Genomic DNA, 10300 nt, shown 5'->3' with positions numbered 1-10300 from the left:
TACCTCCGGACCTCACTGACCTTATCAGTACTGTGGGGAGCACAGCTTCACATGGAGAAACTGCTTTCAGATAGTCGCTATGAGAATGTGTAATAGGAGACATGATTTTTTTTCATTTTGGCGTGCTTGGTGGGTTGCTGGTTCATAACTTGCCTGTCTCACTATTTTGTGTTTTTTAAGTTATAGTTCCAAGGGTTGTGTGGGTTTTTGAAACAATCTCAGCTTTCTTGGAGGAAAAAGTCTTTAGCTGCTGTATTTATGTAAGAGCTTGCAATTGTGAACCTCATTGGTTTAACATGAAAAAGTAGCAAGACTTTCTCACTTTGAAGTTTTATTTTTAATATAAGGTCAAATTAAGGCAAAGTTCAAGTTTTCTGGGAATCCAAATCAGGTTTTGGCAACTTTGCAATTGGCAGTACTGGTGAAATTTTTGCTGTTCCTCTACTGCTCTGCAGCAGCTTCCATTTTGTACCCTTTTAACTTACAGTAGAACTTACCTATTGAAAAGACCTTATCCTTATTTCAAAGTATAACCCTCATTTTAATCTTAAATCCCTTGGTTCCATTCAAACTTGTCTTTTTACTGCTGACGATTTTACGAGCAAAAATCACCCAGTGACTTAATAGACAATTACATAGCAGGTTTGAACCCTCTTAATTTGTAGTGATTTATTGTGTAAATTGTCTGCTTTCCTCATTTTGATTTCTACAATTCACCTCTGGCCAGATCTAGCAGATGGACAAGTTTCAGACTTGTACCGTCAATTATTCATTTGCTTCTTGATGGAAGAGTGAGTTTATTTCTATTTGAAAATTTATTCTTTCTCTCTTCCCTATTGTTTCCTGAGTATCCAGTACAGTGGAGTACACTCTGGATACAGTAGAGTATTCAGAGTAATGGCCTTTGAAATTATTGTATGGCTAAAGAATTGTAATTGTAAATGGCAAACACCATTTGCTTCTGACAGCTTTGTATATGCTTAGATATGTCCAACTGTATTAACTCAGGCAAACTAGTGCAATGCTCTTGACCACCTTGAAGTGTTTTTGGACTGAAGGACTATGGAACTTGCCTTCTGATTCTTTCCCATATTTTTTAATTTCCACTTTGAATCTTCTGATCAGCACTAAGACTATGGTAAGGCCCAGAAATTAAATTCAGGTTGTGCCAGGTGCAATATAAATTCACAGAATGGTACTGTCTTTTTACTAAAGAACTTAAAATTTAATTTGCAGAATATATAAGTGCCTGTAATAAATAAGCAATGAGAGAATGGAGAAGATAGCAATGCTAGGAAAACCTGCTGAGGGAAGTTAAGGCTACAAACTTTATTTTCAACTAACTTGTTTTCAATATAGTGGCAAAAATCTCATAAGAACTGATCTGAAAAAACAGTGAGATTCTGGTGCTGTTGATTCCTGATTGTGTACTTGGATACAGCTAATGACATTCAATACATTTCATCTGCAGGTGCTCTAGTCCTCTACAAAATGAAAAAGAGGCTTCTCTTCTAGCTATAGATTAGGGAAAGGAAAAAAGGGCAGGAAGATGGACTGCCAGGGTCGTACCGCAGGGGAATGTCAGATGAAGGATAGCATTCCTTCCGACTTGCATACTGGGTGTTTGTAGCATACACTTTTCTGTTATCCTCAGTGTGATCAAACTAATAACATGAATCTCCTGTTGATATTGCTTGGGACAAAAGTATTAATCTGAAATTATTCACCACTGCTCCCTTAACTCACTTCTTCCTTAGATGCAGAATTCTGCTGTGAAACAAATCTAAAAATACTCCATGAAATATATTGCAAATTTTAAAGAACTTGTCTTTATTTGTGAGTCAAAATTTCTTAACAAACTAACTTTATGCAGTGCAAAAAAAAAAAAAAAAAAAAAAAAAAATCAAGATATCAATGTTCCAACTTTGGGGACTTGCACATTTGTCCAGATCTGATCACTTCTACAAATAAGGACTAAGAATTCAGAAATGAACCAAAGTCAAAGACATTTTAGGAAAGCATTTATCCTCATGGGAAGCACGCAATAGAAAACACACTGAACTGATTTAGAAGGAGAAATTTTCTCAAATACTTTACAAGGTGCAAAATGTCTCTTAAGTGTCGCAACACTGTTTCTGTATAACTTCTTTGAGTCAGCTCCCAGAAAATCATGTTATGATAAATAGTTTGTATGCAATCTTGGGGAAAGTAGCTGAAGGATGTATCTTAGGAATTATAAGCTATGTTTGTGTGAGGCATATCATTGCTGTCAAAGTGCTGCAATTCTGATTTTTGCAGGAATTATTCTGTTGTAAATACATTAATATATGGACCTAACTGCATTTTTCTCTGTATGTTCTTAGATAAAATTCAGTAAACTCATCAGTGGTGAGTAACGTTAAGAGTACACATGCCAGAATCTAGAAGGCTGTGGACTTGGCTTTATTTTCTTAGCTGCTGCAGAATAAAATGATTAATTTTATGTACAATAAATGTTCAGTTGTTAAGACCATGAATGAGATTTCCTGCAATTCCACCAAATGAACTAATAAATCAGCAAACTGAACTGTGATTATACTTGCCTGTGCAAGTAGTCCTGATGATAAACCAGTTGCAGGATCAGTCTTCAGGTTAGAAAAAAGTTTTCCTTAAGGGAATTTGGATTTCATGAAATATCTTAGTGATTTGTAGCTCTCTGTAAATGGAAATTGGGGGTTGGAGTAGATGATCTCCAGAGATCCCTTCCAGCCTCAACAGTTCCGTGAAACTGAATAGCTAATTTCTATTTTGCAGAAAGTTAACGCCGACATCTACTGGTGGCTTTTTGCACGTACAAAAAACCTGGAATGCCAGCTTTTCGGGGACATTCACAGAGACAGCTGGCAGCTGTAACGCACGATACCCGCCTTACAGAGGGTTTTGTAGTGTGGTTAGGAATAGTCTGGCACAAAACAATGGCAATATCTGACTTGCACGGCGTAATTAAAGGTGAAGGTCAGCTTGAAGTGGTTTTCAGCCCAGTCTAACACAAATAGACCCCTTCCCCAATATGCACTGCACATATTCAGAATAAAAAGCCATCCATATCGACCTGAAGTAGGTTACCAGGATGTACTGGAAGTTTCACTTCTCACTCAAACTCCTGGATGTCCAAATAATTAGAGTTATAGACTAGACTATATATTTTATAATCATGGGCCCTATGCATTAGACAATTCACAAGCCATTTCATGGTTTTGCTTATTAGATGGACTGCTATTAGAGCAAAGACCTAAAATGTTTCTACTGACTCGATAAAATCCTTTAGAAGCCTGACATCAGTTGTGAATTTAAGTGACAATCTTATATGCACTTAGTGTCTCAGAGTCCTATTTTCTCACATACATAGGAAGTGTGTATGCAATTGGAATGAAAGCAAAAATTGGAGCCCAGGATCAGACATAAAATGTAGGCACAAAGAATAGTCTAAAGGGAAGGGTCGAAGGGAGCTAAAACATAAACAGCTGTTGTGGCTAAGTTGTTATTTGTTCTGGAGTTCCTTTCCTTATCCTGAGCATTTGTCTTCTCTTTACATAAAAGCAAAGAACTACTTGACAGTGGAACCCAATATGAAGTTTTAATAGAAACTCAAAACTTTTTTTTTTTTTTTTTTTTTTTTTTTTTTTTTTACCTTTTATGTATCAAAGTGGCAGTACTTTACAGCTGGCTAATGTGAAGAGAACAATTTTCAGTTTGGACCTCCCCCCTTGCTATGCATACTCCCACTATATATGCACACACTGTAAGTGTAAAGTTAATTACCTTAAATATGTGCACGAACGTGGTTACAGCCATGTAAAAGTCTTCTTAAAATCTTTCTCCAGTCAAAATCAACTTTTGTTTCAGCTCAAATTTTACAGCAACACCTGTGAAAAAGCAACACCTTAATCTTCTGCGTTCTGCTGAGCAACCTAACAACTCAGATTTTAGCTCTGGTTTTTGATCTGATGTGTAAACGCTTGTGCTATAACATCTGGAAACCATAATAAGGCTATGTCTTTTGCATGAGCCAGTATCCTGTCATGTCAAGGTATACATCTCCATTGAAGAATACCGTTTTGTTGATTGCATGGTGACGTTACAAGTCAGATTAGTTTTAGACATTTGCAAATGTACTAAAACTCTAGTTTTATTGTAATTCAGAGGATGATATCTGTTAATGGATCTTTTTGTATAGCGTGTTTGCAGACAGTTGAAAACATTCAATATACAAGACTTCCGCTGCTTTCAGCAAATATCATGCAAAATGCTTCCCTACTGACTGGTTTCTATCATTGGTATCTAGTGAGTTAAGCATCAAATTTTAAAACACTTAATTCTCTTCTTCCATTACTCTTGCCAGTGCATTTCAATAACTGCTGGAAGTAAATGCAAAAGAATGCTAAGGAGCTGTTGAGAGCTAAGGGGTCTGATTTCAAACCATGGGATCTTCCCAGGTCAATTTGGAGAGGAATGCCTCAGCCATAATGTTGGGGCTTTTTTCCTTTCTCTCCTGAGGCCCTATAGATCACTCCTGGTGCCCAGGCTACACGAGTACTTCCATTGCATTAAGCTTGCTCAGGTTTCAACCTGGGGTGTGCTGTTCACGTGCTCAGGGCTAAGCCACGTAGTAAAGCCTTCTCTGTACGCAGGTTATGGACAGTCCCATAGCAAACTATCTTGTGATATTTCATTGGCAATGTGCTCACTCTTCTGCACTCTCCTGTAATATTCTACTTTTTCATCTTTTACTAGAGATTTTATGTTTGTTACTGAGTGGGTAGTTCAGTGGTCTGTGATACAAAATGGCACGTGAAGATGTTCTACAGATCTTTCTGCTCTAAACTACTTTCAAAACTACTTTGAAACAGCCTGTAAAAGTGAGTCGCAGGTCTCAGGGACATGAGCAGTCTCTTCTAGTTTTATTTTCCTGTGTTCCAGTGCTGAGTGTTCCTTGGCAGGAGTCTCTGCCGACTGTCATGATCAGCTCTTGCAGAACCTCTTTCCAGCTCTCAGTATCTTTAACCTAATACTAAGGTTGCATACTAGAGAATTTCAAATGGATAAAAGAACACACTAGCCACATTAAACAGTCCCTGTGGTGTCCTTGATTGTCAGGTGGTCTTGCATCTTCCCTGTATTTTTGTCAGTGAATACATGCATACTTCTGGTATAGCAGGCCAGAGAATTCAGCCATCAGCCTGCCGTGGTGTTGCCTGTTAACAGTTAGTAGGGCAAGGTGGCAGTCTGAAATGGGATTCCTCCCTGTTCTCTGGTCTGATTCCCAGTCTTTGTTCCCTAGGTTTATGTCTGTCCTGTTTCCACAGAGAGGAGCCATATCTTAATTTCATAACTTCCCATATCACGTGCCACTGTTTGCCTAGCCGCACAGTAACCTGCAGGATTTCATTCCGCCTTGTCTACCAAGTACCCAGTGACATGTGAGGACATAGAAACCCAGCTGATACCAGTTTCCAATGTTACAGGCATGCTTTTCTCAAAACATGAACCAAGTGGTGACTCATACTTCCTTTACATTTTCTGCAATTTTAATTTTCCCTAATGCAGATCATTCCGAATGTTAGACCACTGTTTTTTCAAATTTCCTGCTGGTGCAAAATTATAGCAAAGTGACTGAGGCACGAGGCAATTAAATCCCCTGTCAGCATGACTAAATGAGAACAGCACAACTATTACTGTGCATGGGGCTATGTAATTTGTGTCCAAATGGTCATTTGTCTGAGAACTACATTTTTTTTTCAGTTATTTTTGTTAGCTCAAAGAATTAAGCAGTAGGCAAAAAAAGAATGCAGCCTCCAGCCTCTTGCAATGCTGTTTTGTGTAATACAAAAGCCTCTGATTTCAAGACATATTGAACCAGGCCCAGAGCTTTACAATTTGTTTATAAAATATTTTCTTTTATTTCACCTTTTCCTAAATATGACCTGTTTGAAATAGTCATATTTCCAGTACTTACATAAAACTAGCCTTACAAATTAAATGACATCAGAAATTTGTTCTTACTGTTAAACCTAGTATTTTTAACTAGTTGCAATAAGATCTACTTCTCTATTTTGTGCTCTGTTTTGTCCTTGGAGAAGGAATTGAAAGATAATCATTCCTCTTTACTTATAGATAAAACATTTGCACAATCTTAATTTTTGAATAACAGCAGATGCTTTCTAAGCTCTACAGATGAATATTTAGAAAAAATCTAATGCACTGGTGTTGGAATTCATTCCTTACATTCAAATCTAATGAAATTATAGTTAAAGCTGATAGCTTTGATAGCAATTGTATGGTTAAAGATCTTTCTTGCTTTTATTTCATGTAAATGCTCTCCTAACTTGCACAGTGTTTTTTAGCCACTCATGGAAGTGCGGGCTGCATATGGTACTGTTGGAGACAGGCCGAAAGGCTGTTGGTTAGATGTAACAGACTGTGTTCATTCCAGTTTAGAAACAAAAATTGAAATGTAAAATACCTGTAGAACAGAAAAGTGTTCAAATTTTGAATTATTTTATTTCACCCTGTACTTCTATTCAACATTTTTTAATATTGTATTTGTACTATATTTCAAATATATGGATCACATTTACTGAAATAAAGCATTCCTTCCATGTCAAAATGAAGTGAGAAAGTTGAAACAAATTGTTCTCAAAATTTTTGTTGAAATGGTTGTTCCCCTAAAATACTTGTTTCTATAAACTGTTAAAATTTCTCTATCCAGCCAAGCAAACTAAAATTGATAGCTACGGATAACAGAATACAATTTTAGCCAAGCTAAGACAAGTTTAAAAAAATAATTCCTTCTAGGAGCAATGCAAAGCTAGCCCTGCATCCTTCACAGTCAAAGTATTGATAAAAATACACACTAAAATGCGTGGAAAATATAGAGAAAATATCTATGTTATTATGTAGAATGTACAGAAACGATGATTTGTATGAGGTCCACTGGCACGATGTAAACTGTGATATTTTTGGAAGACTTGTATATCAACCGCATTTCAGATCATATATTTGGTTTGTCTGGTACATTGCATATGAAGTTAGATGTAGCAACTTGTGTGTGCATAGCTGATGTAACACACCTCAGTTGCTTTGAATACCTGGCAGCTGATAAAGGTCTCCTTTCACGCCACTGAGATCTGGTAAGGTTGAGAACATCTTTATTTCTGGAGGGAAAACCCTGAAGAACAACTTATTTCCACCACTGCCACAGTTTCATGAACGACGAGGAGTGGACAAGAGATGCACAAGGGCCATTTTAAAGAACTCTGAATTTGAAGCACAGCCTAACATTTTTGGGGAGCAGGGGAGAATAAAGGGTGGCTTATGTGGGTGTACGCTTACATACTCCTCCACTTTTGTATTTCTGTCTTAAGCACCTTATCTTTTGTGGGCTCTGAATGAATCTGAGCTTTTAGGTCTTTCAGGCCACAGTGAATACTGAGAAAGAAAAGGTAAAAAGTAAAAAATGTTCTGGGTATAACTGTTGAATATAGATTTCATTAAATGGAAGGATCAAATGCAGCTCTGATTCTTTCAAATACAGTCTCAATACAGAAGTTAGAGATTACATTGTCTTCAAAGGCATTGTCTGCTGGGAAAAAAACAGTATTTCTAAGAGTGGTAGACTTACTTACACTAGTGCTTGCTATCTGTGCTGCAAATCAAATACTGACATTTGTACTTTATCATTGAAATTTGCTGTATCCAGAGTGAATTTTTTTACAGTGGGGGCAGTTCTACGTGATTTGAATTGGAATATACATTCTTCAACTCAGCAAAATGCCCCTGAAAAAGGGGGAACAGCAAAAAAAGGAAGGGATTCTGAAACCAGACAAATGCTGTGGAGAGATACTGGGAAGTAGAAACTACTACAAATTAAAAAAAATTGATGCACCTGCTTAATTTTTAGAGATAAATGCTGAATAACAGCAAGACTTTGGGAAGGCTATCTCTTTTAGTGGAGAGTTCTTAGAATTGTCCAGAGCAACAACAAAAATTTTCACAACATGAAGGTGTCTGCAAGTTCTGAAACAGACTTTTCATGTTTATCTGTATGCGTATATATATATATATAAACATATAATATAGATAGATAAAGCTAGAACATTTCATTGCACAATATAAAAAGAACAGTGCTGACATGAAACACGGATACCACTTCAAAAAAAAAAAAAAAAAAATCTTGAAATGCTTGAAATGAAAACATGAAGTCTTGAAATGAAGCATTTTGGCTTTTCATGACCCAGACTAAAGAGTTAACCTAGAAGTGACTGACTTTTCATTTCTCTAGCTCCAAGGTTTTCTACTATTAGAATTCCCCAGATGGAAAGGAAAGGCAGGAATGCAGCACAGGTACTGATAGTGATGTGTTCTTGCTAGAGCACTGGGAGATGCAGAGAGGAGGGTTAGAAAGCCTGCTGTCAGCTTCCCGCTGCAGTTGAAGGGGCGAAGTGGTTCTGGAGTGCGGTTCTGAACAAAAGTCCACATTTAAGCTGCGCTCTTAGTTCCCTAAACTGTCTTCTGACTAGGCTAAATAGACCAACCCAATCAGGCTGAAATTAGCTTTTGCGAACACTATTACTGTGCAAGAATTTTCCAGATTTCCAGTAAATTTACCTCTTTCTGGAGTCACAGTTGATCGTCACACTGCAGTGCATCAAGAAAGGACAAATCCCACAATGCCAGTTCTCATGAGCACATGGTGCAGAGTTTATCTGTGTTCCCAGTAGCATTTTGCTTGGTACTTGTGAGTGACTCAGTTTAGCCAGAGTTACTACTCATGGCTGGTTGTTGGATAGCTGTTAAATCCCAAATAATGACCTGAGTTCTCAGCTGCTGCCCAGGCAATTTCCCGCTAAGAAAGAAGAGAAATACTTGGGAACTTCTCCCATCTTTAACATCTAGTAAGATAGCATCCAGAAGTTTGAGAGAACACTAATAAATGTCTGACTTGTCACTGGTCTACATATTGGTCCTCACCTGTGCTTTCCTACTTTAGCAGCTACAAGAAGCCAATGTGGTAATCCACTTTTTACATTTCACGCGACACTGCCAAATTAGCTATCAGTGAGCAGCCTCATGGGAAACACTGCAGGTGAAAGGCACCTGACCTGTCTGATTCCTGAACAGCACTGTCTACTCAGTTGAATTCATGTAAGTGCAACAGGAGAAGCATTTATTCCCCTGTCTCAGGAGGCACATACAAGCTTGCTTTGTCTACCACACATCCTTCCTACTCTCCTCAGAGTTGCAGGAGGTCCCTTGTCAAGACCTGCATCAGATCTTACCTGTTCAGCTCTTTGGTCTTTCCTGCTTGCTCTCTCCTGGTAATTTTGCTCACTTCTAGACCTCTTTAAATGCTTCTTGAGGGAACCCATTGATTGCTGTATGGGGCAAATAAATGCCACCACAACATACAAAGCATCCAAGTGACTTGCATATAATTATGGATAGTATTTGCATGTGTTCTGTGGTCTTCTTCCTAATGCTGCAGTCTGCGGCATTATCAGACTGCAGCAAAATCAGATGGCAGACTGGCATGCAGTTTATGAAAACTATGTGCTGCTTTGAGCTAATATAGTTGTATGAAGTATTTGAAGGGTCAGACCAAGTTCAGACTCTCCTTGCTTTTCTCCTAGGCTATGTTTTGATGGTATGTTTGCTGTGCTCTGTGAGGTACAGCACCTAGATTCCCACTCTTCTGTGGTTATAGCCCAGGTAAGCGTAAGCTAGGTCTGTTCAGCAACAAGTTACTGTAACAAATATATGTGAAATGGCTAAAACTCCCAAATTTTGCCCGATTGCCTTTTGTCATTGTACAGAAAGAATTGTCTCCAGCTTCATTCCTCAACCCAATAATGGATCATTGCCCGGTTTTGCTCTGCTTTTTTCCTAAATTATTCCCTGGACAGAGCTTGACTTTTCCATTATGAACTGGATCTAATCACCATTCCAGCACTTGAAAACATAAGGACAGTTTAAAGAACGCTACAATAGACAGTGACGTTATGGAAACTTGAGAGACTGCCTGATGTGATTTCATGCCATTGTGTCAGCTATATTTTTGTCTCAGAAATACATTTGCTGAACCTCAGTTCACCGGTTGTGTATGCCCTGTGCCTACCTTGCACGGTCATATTTGCTAGTTCTTGTAAATCATGCCACAAAACATCTACAGCAGCTTGGTTGGTCTGGTGTTTTCTGTGAGAAAAAAAAAAAAAAACATTCTTAGTGCCAGTGCAGGTGCTCCTCGAAAGCACCCTTTTGAGCA

The sequence above is a fragment of the Rhea pennata genome, chromosome 4 (assembly GCF_028389875.1).
Source record: "Rhea pennata isolate bPtePen1 chromosome 4, bPtePen1.pri, whole genome shotgun sequence".
Classification (NCBI taxonomy): Eukaryota; Metazoa; Chordata; class Aves; order Rheiformes; family Rheidae; genus Rhea; species Rhea pennata.
This window is presented reverse-complemented; position numbering follows the sequence as displayed.